Below are 15,274 nucleotides of genomic sequence, written 5' to 3' on the forward strand. Positions count from 1 at the left end.
AAGTCTCATGGTTTTTCTCGAGTTGCGGCGGGAACCTGGGGTATATTCTCGAGTTACGACGGGGATGGCCCTTCCACCCACGTGTTTGTTCAGCGACGTCAGGACTTCTGGCTAGTTGCGAGGGAGAACTTGGGATTCTCCTCGAGGCTTGGCAGGGCAATTGGGACGCCTCTCCAGCTGAGGCGGGAGACCAAGGGTCCCTTTACACGTGCCACAGGAATCCTGGGACTCCTATCAAGTTTCAAGAGGAGTCAGGCATCGTCTCCTTTGGAGGCACTGATCTCCGCGTACCTCTGGAGTTTTCAAAGGATTTGAGGCCTCCGGTCGCGATGAGGTGGGTAACTAGGTTTTTCTCTGTGGTCTCCAAAGGGGATTCAGACATCCTTTCGTCTTCGGAAATGCAAGACGAGCCTGCATTCAAGTCACTGCAGGGATATTCGGCCTTATTTTGAGTCATGGCATCGCGGTGTCCATTCCACTTGAGGCCACAAATCCAGGGTCCCTCTCACATACCTAGAGCTGAGAGATGCCTCCTCTTGAGGTGCTTGTGGTAAGGTGGTATTCCTCTGGAGTTGAAGCCAGGGACTAACCGCTCATCTCGAGTTGATTCTTGGTCCACGGAGCTCTTTCGTGTTGCTACAGTGACCTCAGAATCCCTCTAGCCTTGAAACAGCGTTCTTGGGGTTTCTCTGGAGTGCCATCAAGGAAATCAAGGCTCCTTTCATCTGTGATGTGCAACACGGAATTGCTCTGCACGCAGTGCAGGGGAATCGGGCCTCATTTCGTGGCGAGGGGGAAGTCTCATGGTTTTTCTCGAGTTGCGGCGGGAACCTGGGGTATATTCTCGAGTTACGAAGGGGATGGCCCTTCCACCCACGTGTTTGTTCAGCCACGTCAGGACTGCTGAATAGTTGCGAGGGACAACTTGGGATTCTCCTCGAGGCTTGGCAGGGCAATTGGGACGCCTCTCCAGCTGAGGCGGGAGACCAAGGGTCCCTTGCCACGTGCCATAGGAATCCTGGGACTCCTCTCAAGTTTCACGAGGAGTCAGGCATCGTCTCCTTTGGAGGCACTGATCTCCGCGTACCTCTGGAATTTTCAAAGGATGTGAGGCCTCCGGTCACGATGAGGTGGGGAACTAGGTCTTTCTCTGTGGTCTCCACAGGGGATTCAGACATCCTTTCGTCTTGGGAGATGCAAGACGAGCCTGCATTTAAGTCACTGCAGGGATATCCGGCCTTATTTCGAGTCAGGGCATCGCGGTGTCCATTCCACTTGAGGCCGCAAACTCAGGGTCCCTCTCACATAGTTAGAGCTGAGAGAAGCCTCCTCTTGAGGTGCTTGTGGTAAGGTGGTATTCCTCTGGAGTCGAAGCCAGGGACTAACCTCTCATCTCGAGTTGATTTTTGGCCACGGAGCTCTTTCGTGTTGCTACAGTGACCTCAGGATCCCTCTAGCCTTGAAACAGTGTTCTTGGGGTTTCTCTGGAGTGCCATCAAGGAAATCAAGGCTCCTTTCATGTGTGATGTGCAACACGGAATTGCTCTGCACTCAGTGCAGGGGAATCGGGCATCATCTCGCGGCGAGGGGGAAGTCTCATGGTTTTTCTCGAGTTGCGGCGGGAACCTGGGGTATATTCCCGAGTTATGACGGGGATGGCCCTTCCACACACGTGTTTGTTCAGCGACGTCAGGACACCTGCCTAGTTGCGAGGGACAACTCGGGATTCTCCTGGAGGCTTGGCAGGGAAATTGGGACGCCTCTCCAGCTGAGGCGGGAGACCAAGGGTCCCTTTCCACGTGCCACAGGAATCCTGGGACTCCTATCAAGTTTCACGAGGAGTCAGGCATCGTCTCCTTTGGAGGCACTGATCTCCGCGTACCTCTGGAGTTTTCAAAGGATGTGAGGCCTCCGGTCGCGATGAGGTGGGGAACTAGGTCTTTTTCTGTGGTCTCCACAGGGGATTCAGACATCCTTTCGTCTTGGGAGATGCAAGACGAGCCTGCATTCAAGTCACTGCAGGGATATCCGGCCTTATTTCGAGTCAGGGCATCGCGGTGTCCATTCCACTTGAGGCCGCAAACTCAGGGTCCCTCTCACATACCTAGAGCTGAGAGAAGCCTCCTCTTGAGGTGCTTGTGGTAAGGTGGTATACCTCTGGAGTCGAAGCCAGGGACTAACCTCTCATCTCGAGTTGATTCTGCATCCACGGAGCTCTTTCGTGTTGCTACAGTGACCTCAGGATCCCTCTAGCCTTGAAACAGTGTTCTTGGGTTTTCTCTGGAGTGCCATCAAGGAAATCAAGGCTCCTTTCATCTGTGATGTCCAACACGGAATTGCTCTGCACGCAGTGCAGGGGAATCGGGCCTCATCTCGCGGCGAGGGGGAAGTCTCATGGTTTTTCTCGAGTTGCGGAGAGAAGCTGGGGTATATTCTCGAGTTACGACGGGGATGGCCCTGCCACACACTTGTTTGTTCAGCGACGTCAGGACACCTGCCTAGTTGCGAGGGACAACTCGGGAATCTCCTCGAGGCTTGGCAGGGCTATTGGGATGCCTCTCCAGCTGAGGCGGGAGACCAAGGGTCCCTTTCCACGTGCCACAGGAATCCTGGGACTCTTATCAAATATCTTGAGGAGTCAGGTATCGTCTCCTTTGGAGGCACTGATCTCCGCGTACCTCTGGAGTTTTCAAAGGATGTGAGGCCTCCGGTCGCGATGAGGTGGAGAACTCGGTCTTTCTCTGTGGTCTCCACAGGGGATTCAGACATCCTTTCGTCTTGGGAGATGCAAGACTAGCCTGCATTCAAGTCACTGCAGGGATATCCGGCCTTATTTCGAGTCAGGGCATCGCGGTGTCCATTCCACTTGAGGCCGCAAACTCAGGGTCCCTCTCACATACCTAGAGCTGAGAGAAGCCTCCTCTTGAGGTGCTTGTGGTAAGGTGGTATTCCTCTGGAGTCGAAGTCAGGGACTAACCTCTCATCTCGAGTTGCTTTTTGGTCCACGGAGCTCTTTCGTGTTGCTACAGTGACCTCAGGATCCCTCTAGCCTTGAAACAGTGTTCTTGGGGTTTCTCTGGAGTGCCATCAAGGAAATCAAGGCTCCTTTCATGTGTGATGAGCAACACGGAATTTCTCTGCCCACAGTGTAGGGGAATCGGGCCTCATCTCACGGCGAGGGGGAAGTTTCATGGTTTATCTCGAGTTGCGGCGGAACCTGGGCTATATTATCGAGTTACGATGGGGATGGCCCATCCACCCACGTGTTTGTTCAGCGACGTCAGGACTCCTTCCTAGTTGCGAGGGACAACTCGGGATTCTCCTCGAGGCTTGGCAGGGCAATTGGGACGCCTCTCCAGCTGAGGCGGGAGACCAAGGGTCCCTTTCCACGTGCCACAGGAATCCTGGGACTCCTATCAAGTTTCACGAGGAGTCAGGCATCCTCTCCTTTGGAGGCACTGATCTCCGCGTACCTCTGGAGTTTTCAAAGGATGTGAGGCCTCCGGTCGCGATGAGGTGGGGAACTAGGTCTTTCTCTGAGGTCTCCACAGAGGATTCAGACATCCTTTCTTCTTGGGAGATGCAAGACGAGCCAGCATTCAAGTCACTGCAGGGATATCCGCCCTTATTTTGCGTCAGGGCATCGCGGTGTCCATTCCACTTGAGGCCGCAAACTCAGGGTCCCTCTCACATACTTAGGGCTGAGAGAAGCCTCCTGTTGAGGTGCTTGTGGTAAGGTGGTAGTCCTCTGGAGTCGAAGCCAGGGACTAACCTCTCATCTCGAGTTGATTCTTGGTCCACGGAGCTCTTTCGTGTTGCTACAGTGACCTGAGGATCCCTCTAGCCTTGAAACAGTGTTCTTGGGGTTTCTCTGGAGTGCCATCAAGGAAATCAAGGGTCCTTTCATGTGTGATGTGCAACACGGAATTGCTCTGCATGCAGTGCAGGGGAATCGGGCCTCATCTCGCGGCGAGGGGGAAGTCTCATGGTTTTCCTCGAGTTGCGGCGGGAACCTGGGGTATATTCTCGAGTTACGACGGGGATGGCCCTTCCACCCACGTGTTTGTTCAGCGACGTCAGGACTCCTGCCTAGTTGCGAGGGACAACTCGGGATTCTCCTCAAGGCTTGGCAGGGCAATTGGGACGCCTCTCCAGCTGAGGCGGGAAACCAAGTGTCCCTTTCCACGTGCCACATGAATCCTGGGATTTCTATCAAGGTTCACGAGGAGTCAGGCATCTTCTCCTTTGGAGACACTGATCTAAACGTACCTCTGGAGTTTTCAAAGCTTATGAGGCCTCCGGTCGCGATGAGGTGGGGAACTAGGTCTTTCTCTGTGGTCTACACATGTGATTCAGACATCCTTTCGTCTTGGGAGATGCAAGACGAGCCTGCATTCAAGTCACTGCAGGGATATCCGGCCTTATTTCGAGTCAGGGCATCGCGCTGTCTATTCCACTTGAGGCCGCAAACTCAGAGTCCCTCTCACATACCTAGAGCTGAGAAAAGCCTCCTCTTGAGGTGCTTGTGGTAAGGTGGTATTCCTCTGGAGTCGAAGCCAGGGACTAACCTCTCATCTCGAATTGATTTGTGGTCCACGGAGCTCTTTCGTGTTGCTACAGTGACCTCAGGATCCCTCTAGCCTTGAAACAGTGTTCTTGGGGTTTCTCTGGAGTGCCATCAAGGAAATCAAGGTTCCTTTCATGTGTGATGTGCAACACAGAATTGCTCTGCAAGCAGTGCAGGGGTATCGGGCCTTATTTTGCGGCGAGGGGGAAGTCTCATGGTTTTTCTCGAGTTGCGATGGGAACCTGGGGTATATTCTCGAGTTACGACCGGGATTGCCCTTCCACACAAATGTTTGTTCAGCGACGTCAGGACTCCTGCCTAGTTGCGAGGGACAACTCGGGATTCTCCTCGAGGCTTGGCAGGGCAATTCGGACGCCTCTCCAGCTGAGGCGGGAGACCAAGGGTCCCTTTCCACGTGCCACAGGAATCCTGGGACTTCTATCAAGGTTCACGAGGAGTCAGGCAGCGTCTCCTTTGGAGACACTGATCTCCACGTACCTCTGGAGTTTTCAAAGCATATGAGGCCTCCGGTCGCGATGATGTGGGGAACTAGGTCTTTTTCTGTGGTCTCCACTGGGGATTCAGACATCCTTTCGTCTTGGGAAATGCAAGACGAGCCTGCATTCAAGTCACTACAGGGATATCCGGCCTTATTTCGAGTCAGGGCATTGCGGTGTCCATTCCACTTGAGGCCGCAAACTCAGGGTCCCTCTCACATACCTAGAGCTGAGAGAAGCCTCCGCTTGAGGTGCTTGTGGTAAGGTGGTATTCCTCTGGAGTCGAAGCCAGGGACTAACCTCTCATCTCGAGTTGATTTTTGGTCCACGGAGCTCTTTCGTGTGGCTACAGTGACCTCAGGATCCCTGTAGCCTTGGAACAGTGTTCTTGGGGTTTCTCTGGAGTGCCATCAAGGAAATCAAGGCTCCTATCATGTGTGATGTGCAACACGGAATTGCTCTGCACGCAGTGCAGGGGAATCGGGCCTCATCTTGCGTCGAGGGGGAAGTTTCATGGTTTATCTCGAGTTGCGGCGGGAACCTGCGGTATATTCACGAGTTACGATGGGAATGGCCCATCCACCCACGTGTTTGTTCAGCGACGTCAGGACTCCTGCCTAGTTGCGAGGGACAACTCGGGATTCTCCTCGAGGCTTGGCAGGGCAATTGGGACGCCTCTCCAGCTGAGGCGGGAGACCAAGGGTCCTTTCCACGTGCCACAGGAATCCTGGGACTCCTATCAAGTTTCCCGAGGAGTCAGGCATCGTCTCCTTTGGAGGCACTGATCTCCGCGTACCTCTGGAGTTTTCAAAGGATGTGAGGCCTCCGGTCGCGATGAGGTGGGGAACTAGGTCTTTCTCTGTGATCTCCACAGAGGATTCAGACATCCTTTCGTCTTGGGAGATGCAAGACGAGTCTGCATTCAAGTCACTGCAGGAATATCAGGCCTTATTTCGAGTCAGGGCATCACAGTGTTCATTCCACTTGAGGCCGCAAACTCAGGGTCCCTCTCACATACCTAGAGCTGAGAGAAGCCTCCTCTTGAGGTGCTTGTGGTAAGGTGGTATTCCTCTGGAGTCGAAGCCAGGGACTAACCTCTCATCTCGAGTTGATTTTTGGTCCATGGAGCTCTTTCATGTTGCTACAGTGACCTCAGGTTCCCTCTAGCCTTGAAACAGTGTTCTTGGGGTTTCTCTGGAGTGCCATCAAGGAAATCAAGGCTCCTTTCATGTGTGATGTGCAACACGGAATTGCTCTGCACGCAGTGCAGGATATCGGGCCTCATTTTGCGGCGAGGGGGAAGTCTCATGGTTTTTCTCGAGTTGCGGCGGGAACCTGGGGTATATTCTCGAGTTGTGACGGGGATGGCCCTTCCACCCACGTGTTTGTTCAGCGACGTCAGGACTCCTGCCTAGTTGCGAGGGACAACTCGGGATTCTCCTCGAGGCTTGGCAGGGCAATTGGGACGCCTCTCCAGCTGAGGCGGGAGACCAAGGGTCCCTTTCCACGTGCCACAGGAATCCTGGGACTCCTATCAAGTTTCACGAGGAGTCAGGCATCGTCTCCTTTGGCGTCACTGATCTCCGCGTACCTCTGGAGTTTTCAAAGGATGTGAGGCCTCCGGTCGCGATGAGGTGGGGAACTAGGTCTTTCTCTGTGGTCTCCACAGGGGATTCAGACATCCTTTCGTCTTCGGAGATGCAAGACGAGCCTGCATTCAAGTCACTGCAGGGATATCCGGCCTTATTTTGCGTCAGGGCATCACAGTGTCCATTCCACTTGAGGCCGCAAACTCAGGGTCCCTCTCACATACCTAGAGCTGAGAGAAGCCTCCTCTTGAGGTGCTTGTGGAAAGGTGGTATTCCTCTGGAGTCGAAGCCAGGGACTACCCTCTCATCTCGAGTTGATTTTTGGTCCACGGAGCTCTTTCGTGTGGCTACAGTGACCTCAGGATCCCTCTAGCCTTGAAACAGTGTTCTTGGGGTTTCTCTGGAGTGCCATCAAGGAAATCAAGTCTCTTTTCATGTGTGATGTGCAACACGGAATTGCTCTGCACGCAGTGCAGGGGAATCGGGCTTCATCTCGCGGCGAGGGGGAAGTCTCATGGTTTTTCTCGAGTTGCGGCGGGAACCTGGGGTATATTCTCGAGTTACGACGGGGATGGCCCTTCCACACACGTGTTTGTTCAGCGACGTCAGGACTCCTGCCTAGTTGCGAGGGACAACTCGGGATTCTCCTCGAGGCTTGGCAGGGCAATTGGGACGCCTCTCCAGCTGAGGCAGAAGACCAAGGGTCCCTTTCCACGTGCCACAGGAATCCTGGGACTCCTATCAAGTTTCACGAGGAGTCAGGCATTGTCTCCTTTGGAGGCACTGATCTCCGCGTACCTCTGGAGTTTTCAAAGGATGTGAGGCCTTCGGTTGCGATGAGGTGGGGAACTAGGTCTTTCTCTGTGGTCTCCACAGGGGATTCAGACATCCTTTCGTCTTGGGAGATGCAAGACGAGCCTGCATTCAAGTCACTGCAGGGATATCCGGCCTTATTTCGCGTCAGGGCATCGCAGTTTCCATTCCACTTGAGGCCGCAAAATCAGGGTCCCTCTCACATACCTAGAGCTGAGAGAAGCCTCCTCCTGAGATGCTTGTGGTAAGGTGGTATTCCTCTGGAGTCGAAGCCAGGGACTAACCTCTCATCTCGAGTTGATTCTTGGTCCACGGAGCTCTTTCGTGTTGCTACAGTGACCTCAGGTTCCCTCTAGCCTTGAAACAGTGTTCTTGGGGTTTCTCTGGAGTGCCATCAAGGAAATCAAGGCTCCTTTCATGTGTGATTTGCAACACGGAATTGCTCTGCACGCAGTGCAGTATATCGGGCCTCATTTTGTGGCGAGGGGGAAGTCTCATGGTTTTTCTCGAGTTGCGGTGGGAACCTGGGGAATATTCTCGAGTTATGACGGGGATGGCCCTTCCACCCACGTGTTTGTTCAGCGACGTCAGGACTCCTGCCTAGTTGTGAGTGACAACTCGGGATTCTGCTCGATGCTGGGCAGGGCAATTGGAACGCCTCTCCATCTGTGGTGGTAGACCAAGTGTCCCTTTCCACGTGCCACAGGAATCCTCGGACTCCTATCAAGTTTCACGAGGAGTCAGGCATCGTCTCCTTTGGAGGCACTGATCTCCGCGTACCTCTGGAGTTTTCAAAGGATGTGAGGCCTCCGGTCGCGATGAGGTGGGGAACTAGGTCTTTCTCTGTGGTCTCCACAGGGGATTCAGACATCCTTTAATCTTGGGAGATGCAAGACGAGCCTGCATTCAAGTCAATGCAGGGATATCCGGCCTTATTTCGAGCCAGGGCATTGCGGTGTCCATTCCACTTGAGGCCGCAAACTCAGGGTCCCTCTCACATACATAGAGCTGAAAGAAGCCTCCTCTTGAGGTGCTTGTGGTAAGGTGGTATTCCTCTGGAGTCGAAGCCAGGGACTAACCTCTCATCTCGAGTTGATTTCTGGTCCACGGAGCTCTTTCATGTGGCTACAGTGACCTCAGGATCCCTCTAGCCTTGAAACAGTGTTCTTGGGGTGCCATCAAGGAAATCAAGGCTCCTTTCATGTGTGATGTGCAACACAGAATTGCTCTGCACGCTGTGCAGGGGAATCGAGCCTCATCTCGTGGCGAGGGCGAAGTCTCATGGTTTTTCTCGAGTTCCGGCGGGAACCTCGGGTATATTCCCGAGTTACGACGGGGATGGCCCTTCCACCCACGTGTTTGTTCAGCGACGTCAGGACTCCTGCCTAGTTGCGAGGGACAACTCGCGATTCTCCTCGAGGCTTGGCAGGGCAATTGGGACGCCTCTCCAGCTGAGGCGGGAGACCAAGGGTCCCTTTCCACGTGCCACAGGAATCCTGGGACTCCTATCAAGTTTCACGAGGAGTCAGGCATCGTCTCCTTTGGAGGCACTGATCTCCGCGTACCTCTGGAGTTTTCAAAGGATGTGAGGCCTCCGGTCGCGATGAGGTGGGGAACTAGGTCTTTCTCTGTGGTCTCCACAGGGGATTCAGACATCCTTTCGTCTTGGGAGATGCAAGACGAGCCTGCATTCAAGTCACTGCAGGGATATCCGGCCTTATTTCGAGTCAGCGCATCGCGGTGTCCATTCCACTTGAGGCCGCAAACTCAGGGTCCCTCTCACATACCTAGAGCTGAGAGAAGCCTCCTCTTGAGGTGCTTAAGGTAAAGTGGTATTCCTCTGGAGTCGAAGCCAGGGACTAACCTCTCATCTCGAGTTGATTTTTGGTCCACGGAGCTCTTTCGTGTTGCTACAGTGACCTCAGGATCCCTCTAGCCTTGAAACAGTGTTCTTGGGGTTTCTCTGGAGTGGCATCAAGGAAATCAAGGCTCCTTTCATGTGTGATGTGCAACACGGAATAGCTCTGCACGCAGTGCTGGGGAATCGGGCCTCATCTCCCGGCGAGGGGAAAGTCTCATGGTTTTTCTCGAGTTGCGGCGGGAACCTGGGGTATATTCTCGAGTTACGACGGGGATGGCCCTTCCACCCACGTGTTTGTTCAGCGACGACAGGACTCCTGCCTAGTTGCGAGGGACAACTCGGGATTCTCCTCGAGGCTTGGCAGGGCAATTGGGACGCCTCTCCAGCTGAGGCGGGAGACCAAGGGTCCCTTTCCACGTGCCACAGGAATCCTGGGACTCCTATCAAATTTCACGAGGAGTCAGGCATCGTCTCCTTTGGAGGCACTGATCTCCGTGTACCTCTGGAGTTTTCAAAGGATATAAGGAATCCGGTCGCGATGAGGTGGGGAACTAGGTCTTTCTCTGTGGTCTCCACAGGGGATTCAGACATCCTTTCGTCTTGGGAGATGCAAGACGAGCCTGCATTCAAGTCACTGCAGGAATATCCGGCCTTATTTCGAGTCAGGGCATCGCGGTGTCCATTCCACTTGAGGCCGCAAACTCAGGGCCCCTCTCACATAGCTAGAGTTGAGAGAAGCCTCCTCTTGAGGTGCTTGTGGTAAGGTGGTATTCCTCTGGAGTCGAAGCCAGGGACTAACCTCTCATCTCGAGTTGATTTTTGGTCCACGGAGCTCTTTCGTGTTGCTACAGTGACCTCAGGATCCCTCTAGCCTTGAAACAGTGTTCTTGGGTTTTCTCTGGAGTGCCACCAAGGAAATCAAGGCTCCTTTCATGTGTGATGTGCAACACGGAATTGCTCTGCACGCACTGCAGGGGAATCGGGCCTCATCTCGCGGCGAGGGGGAAGTCTCATGGTTTTCCTCGAGTTGCGGCGGGAACCTGGGGTATATTCTCGAGTTACGGCGGGGATGGCCCTTCCACCCACGTGTTTCTTCAGCGACGTCAGGACTCCTGCCTAGTTGCGAGGGACAACTCGGGATTCTCCTCTAGGCTTGGCAGGGCAATTGGGACGCCTCTCCCGCTGAGGCGGGAGACCAAGAGTCCCTTCCCATTTGCCACAGGAATCCTGGGACTCCTATCAAGTTTCACGAGGAGTCAGGCATCGTCTCCTTTGGAGGCACTGATCTCCGCGTACCTCTGGAGTTTTCAAAGGATGTGAGGCCTCCGGTCGCGATGAGGTGGGGAACTAGGTCTTTCTCTGTGGTCTCCACAGGGGATTCAGACATCCTTTCGTCTTGGGAGATGCAAGACGAGCCAGCATTCAAGTCACTGCAGGGATATCCGGCCTTATTTCGAGTCAGGGCATCGCGGTGTCCATTCCACTTGAGGCCGCAAACTCAGGGCCCCTCTCACATACCTAGAGCTGAGAGAAGCCTCCTCTTGAGGTGCTTGTGGTAAGGTGGTATTCCTCTGGAGTCGAAGCCAGGGACTAACCTCTCATCTCGAGTTGATTTTTGGTCCACGGAGCTCTTTCGTGTTGCTACAGTGACCTCAGGATCCCTCTAGCCTTGAAACAGTGTTCTTGGGTTTTCTCTGGAGTGCCACCAAGGAAATCAAGGCTCCTTTCATGTGTGATGTGCAACACGGAATTGCTCTGCACGCACTGCAGGGGAATCGGGCCTCATCTCGCGGCGAGGGGGAAGTCTCATGGTTTTCCTCGAGTTGCGGCGGGAACCTGGGGTATATTCTCGAGTTACGACGGGGATGGCCCTTCCACCCACGTGTTTCTTCAGCGACGTCAGGACTCCTGCCTAGTTGCGAGGGACAACTCGGGATTCTCCTCTAGGCTTGGCAGGGCAATTGGGACGCCTCTCCAGCTGAGGCGGGAGACCAAGGGTCCCTTCCCATTTGCCACAGGAATCCTGGGACTCCTATCAAGTTTCACGAGGAGTCAGGCATCGTCTCCTTTGGAGGCACTGATCTCCGTGTACCTCTGGAGTTTTCAAAGGATGTGAGGCCTCCGGTCGCGATGAGGTGGGGAACTAGGTCTTTCTCTGTGGTCTCCACAGGGGATTCAGACATCCTTTCGTCTTGGGAGATGCAAGACGAGCCTGCATTCAAGTCACTGCAGGGATATCCGGCCTTATTTCGAGCCAGGGCATCACGGTGTCCATTCCACTTGAGACCGCAAACTCAGGGTCCCTCTCACATAGCTAGAGCTGAGAGAAGCCTCCTCTTGAGGTGCTTGTGGTAAGGTGGTATTCCTCTGGAGTCGAAGCCAGGGACTAACCACTCATCTCGAGTTGATTTTTCGTCCACGGAGCTCTTTCGTGTTGCTACAGTGACCTCAGGATCCCTCTAGCCTTGAAACAGTGTTCTTGGGGTTTCCCTGGAGTGCCATCAAGGAAATCAAGGCTCCTTTCATGTGTGATGTGCAACACGGAATTGCTCTGCACGCAGTGCAGGGGAATCGGGCCTCATATCGCGGCGAGGGGGAAGTCTCATGGTTTTTCTCGAGTTGCGGTGGGAACCTGTGGTATATTCCCGAGTTACGACGGGGATGGCCCTTCCACACACGTGTTTGTTCAGCGACGTCAGGACTCCTGCCTAGTTGCGAGGGACAACTCGGGATTCTCCTCGAGGCTTGGCAGGGCAATTGGGACGCCTCTCCAGCTGAGGCGGGAGACCAAGGGTCCCTTTCCACGTGCCACAGGAATCCTGGGACTCCTATCAAGTTTCACGAGGTGTCAGGCATTGTCTTCTTTGGAGGCACTGATCTCCGCGTACCTCTGGAGTTTTCAAAGGATGTGAGGCCTCCGGTCGTGATGAGGTGGGGAACTAGGTCTTTCTCTGTGGTCTCCACAGGGGATTCAGACATCCTTTCGTCTTGGGAGATGCAAGACGAGCCAGCATTCAAGTCACTGCAGGGATATCCGGCCTTATTTCGAGTCAGGGCATCGCGGTGTCCATTCCACTTGAGGCCGCAAACTCAGGGCCCCTCTCACATACCTAGAGCTGAGAGAAGCCTCCTCTTGAGGTGCTTGTGGTAAGGTGGTATTCCTCTGGAGTCGAAGCCAGGGACGAACCTCTCATCTCGAGTTGATTTTTGGGCCACGGAGCTCTTTCGTGTTGCTACAGTGACCTCAGGATCCCTCTAGCCTTGAAACAGTGTTCTTGGGGTTTCTCTGGAGTGCCACCAAGGAAATCAAGGCTCCTTTCATGTGTGATGTGCAACACGGAATTGCTCTGCACGCAGTGCAGGGGAATCGGGCCTCATCTCACGGTGAGGGGGAAGTCTCATGGTTGTTCTCGAGTTGAGGTGGAACCTAGGGTATATTTTCGAGTTACGACGGGGATGGCCCTTCCACACACGTGTTTCTTCAGCGACGTCAGGACTCCTGCCTAGCTGCGAGGGACAACTCGGGATTCTCCTCGAGGCTTGGCAGGGCAATTGGGACGCCTCTCCAGCTGAGGCGGGAGACCAAGGGTCCCTTTCCATGTGCCACAGGAATCCTGGGACTCCTATCAAGTTTCACGAGGAGTCAGGCATCGTCTCCTTTGGAGGCACTGATCTCCGTGTACCTCTGGAGTTTTCAAAGGATATAAGGAATCCGGTCGCGATGAGGTGGGGAACTAGGTCTTTCTCTGTGGTCTCCACAGGGGATTCAGACATCCTTTCGTCTTGGGGGATGCAAGCCGAGCCTGCATTCAAGTCACTGCAGGGATATCCGGCCTTATTTCGAGTCAGGGCATCGCGGTGTCCATTCCACTTGAGGCCGCAAACTCAGGGTCCCTCTCACATACCTAGGGCTGAGAGAAGCCTCCTCTTGAGGTGCTTGTGGTAAGGTGGTATTCCTCTGGAGTCGAAGCCAGGGAGTAACCTCTCATCTCGAGTTGATTTTTGGTCCATGGAGCTCTTTCGTGTTGCTACAGTGACCTCAGGATCCCTCTAGCCTTGAAACAGTGTTCTTGGGGTTTCTCTGGAGTGCCATCAAGGAAATCAAGGCTCCTTTCATGTGTGATGTGCAACACGGAATTGTTCTGCACGCAGTGCAGGGGAATCGGGCCTCAGCTCGCGGCGAGGGGGAAGTCTCATGGTTTTTCTCGAGTTGCGGCGGGAACCTGGGGTATATTCTCGAGTTACGACGGGGATGGCCCTTCCACCCACGTGTTTTTTCAGCGACGACAGGACTCCTGCCTAGTTGCGAGGGACAACTCGGGATTCTCCTCGAGGCTTGGCAGGGCAATTGGGACGCCTCTCCAGATGAGGCGGGAGACCAAGGGTCCCTTTCCATGTGCCACAGAAATCCTGGGAGTCCTATCAAGTTTCACGAAGAGTCAGGTATCATCTCCATTGGAGGCACTGATCTCCGCGTACCTCTGGAGTTTTCAAAGGATGTGAGGCCTCCGGTCGCGATGAGGTGGGGAACTACGTCTTTCTCTGTGGTCTCCACAGGGGATTCAGACATCCTTTCGTCTTGGGAGATGCAAGACGAGCCTGCATTCAAGTCACTGCAGGGATATCCGGCCTTATTTCGAGTCAGGGCATCGCGGTGTCCATTCCACGTGAGGCCGCAAACTCAGGGTCCCTCTCACATACCTAGAGCTGAGAGAAGCCTCCTCTTGAGGTGCTTGTGGTAAGGTGGTATTCCTCTGGAGTCGAAGCCAGGGACTAACCTCTCATCTGGAGTTGATTTTTGGTCCACGGAGCTCTTTCGTGTTGCTACAATGACCTCAGGATCCCTCTAGCCTTGAAACAGTGTTCTTGGGGTTTCTCTGGAGTGCCATCAAGGAAATCAAGGCTCCTTTCATGTGTGATGTGCAACACGGAATTGCTCTGCACGCAGTGCAGGGGAATCGGGCCTCATCTCCCGGCGAGGGGGAAGTCTCATGGTTTTTCTCGAGTTGCGGTGGGAACCTGGGGTATATTCTCGAGTTACGACGGGGATGGCCCTTCCACCCAAGTGTTTGTTCAGCGACGTCAGGACTCCTGCCTAGTTGCGAGGGACAACTCGGGATTCTCCTCGAGGCTTGGCAGGGCAATTGGGACGCCTCTCCAGCTGAGGCGGGAGACCAAGGGTCCCTTTCTATGTGCCACAGGAATCCTGGGACTCCTATCAAGTTTCACGAGGAGTCAGGCATCGTCTCCTTTGGAGGCAGTGATCTCCGCGTACCTGTGGAGTTTTCAAAGGATATAAGGAATCCGGTCGCGATGAGGTGGGGAACTAGGTCTTTCTCTGTGGTCTCCACAGGGGATTCAGACATCCTTTCGTCTTGGGAGATGCAAGACGAGCCTGCATTCAAGTCACTGCAGGGATATCCGGCCTTATTTCGAGTCAGGGCATCGCGGTGTCCATTCCACTTGAGGCCGCAAACTCAGGGCCCCTCTCACATACCTAGAGCTGAGAGAAGCCTCATCTTGAGGTGCTTGTGGTAAGGTGGTATTCCTCTGGAGAAGAAGCCAGGGACTAACCTCTCATGTCGAGTTGATTTTTGGTCCACGGAGCTCTTTCGTGTTGCTACAGTGACCTCAGGATCCCTCTAGCCTTGAAACAGTGTTCTTGGGGTTTCTCTGGAGTGCCATCAAGGAAATCAAGGCTCCTTTCATGTGTGATGTGCAACACGGAATTGCTCTGCACGCAGTGCAGGGGAATCGGGCCTCATCTCGCGGCGAGGGGGAAGTCTCATGGTTTTTCTCGAGTTGCGGCGGGAACCTGGGGTATATTCTCGAGTTACGACGGGGATGGCCCTTCCATCCACGTGTTTCTTCAGCGACGTCAGGACTCCTGCCTAGTTGCGAGGGACAACTCGGGATTCTCCTCGAGGCTTGGCAGGGCAATTGGGAC

The sequence above is a fragment of the Cervus elaphus genome, chromosome 18 (assembly GCF_910594005.1).
Source record: "Cervus elaphus chromosome 18, mCerEla1.1, whole genome shotgun sequence".
NCBI classification, from domain to species: domain Eukaryota; kingdom Metazoa; phylum Chordata; class Mammalia; order Artiodactyla; family Cervidae; genus Cervus; species Cervus elaphus.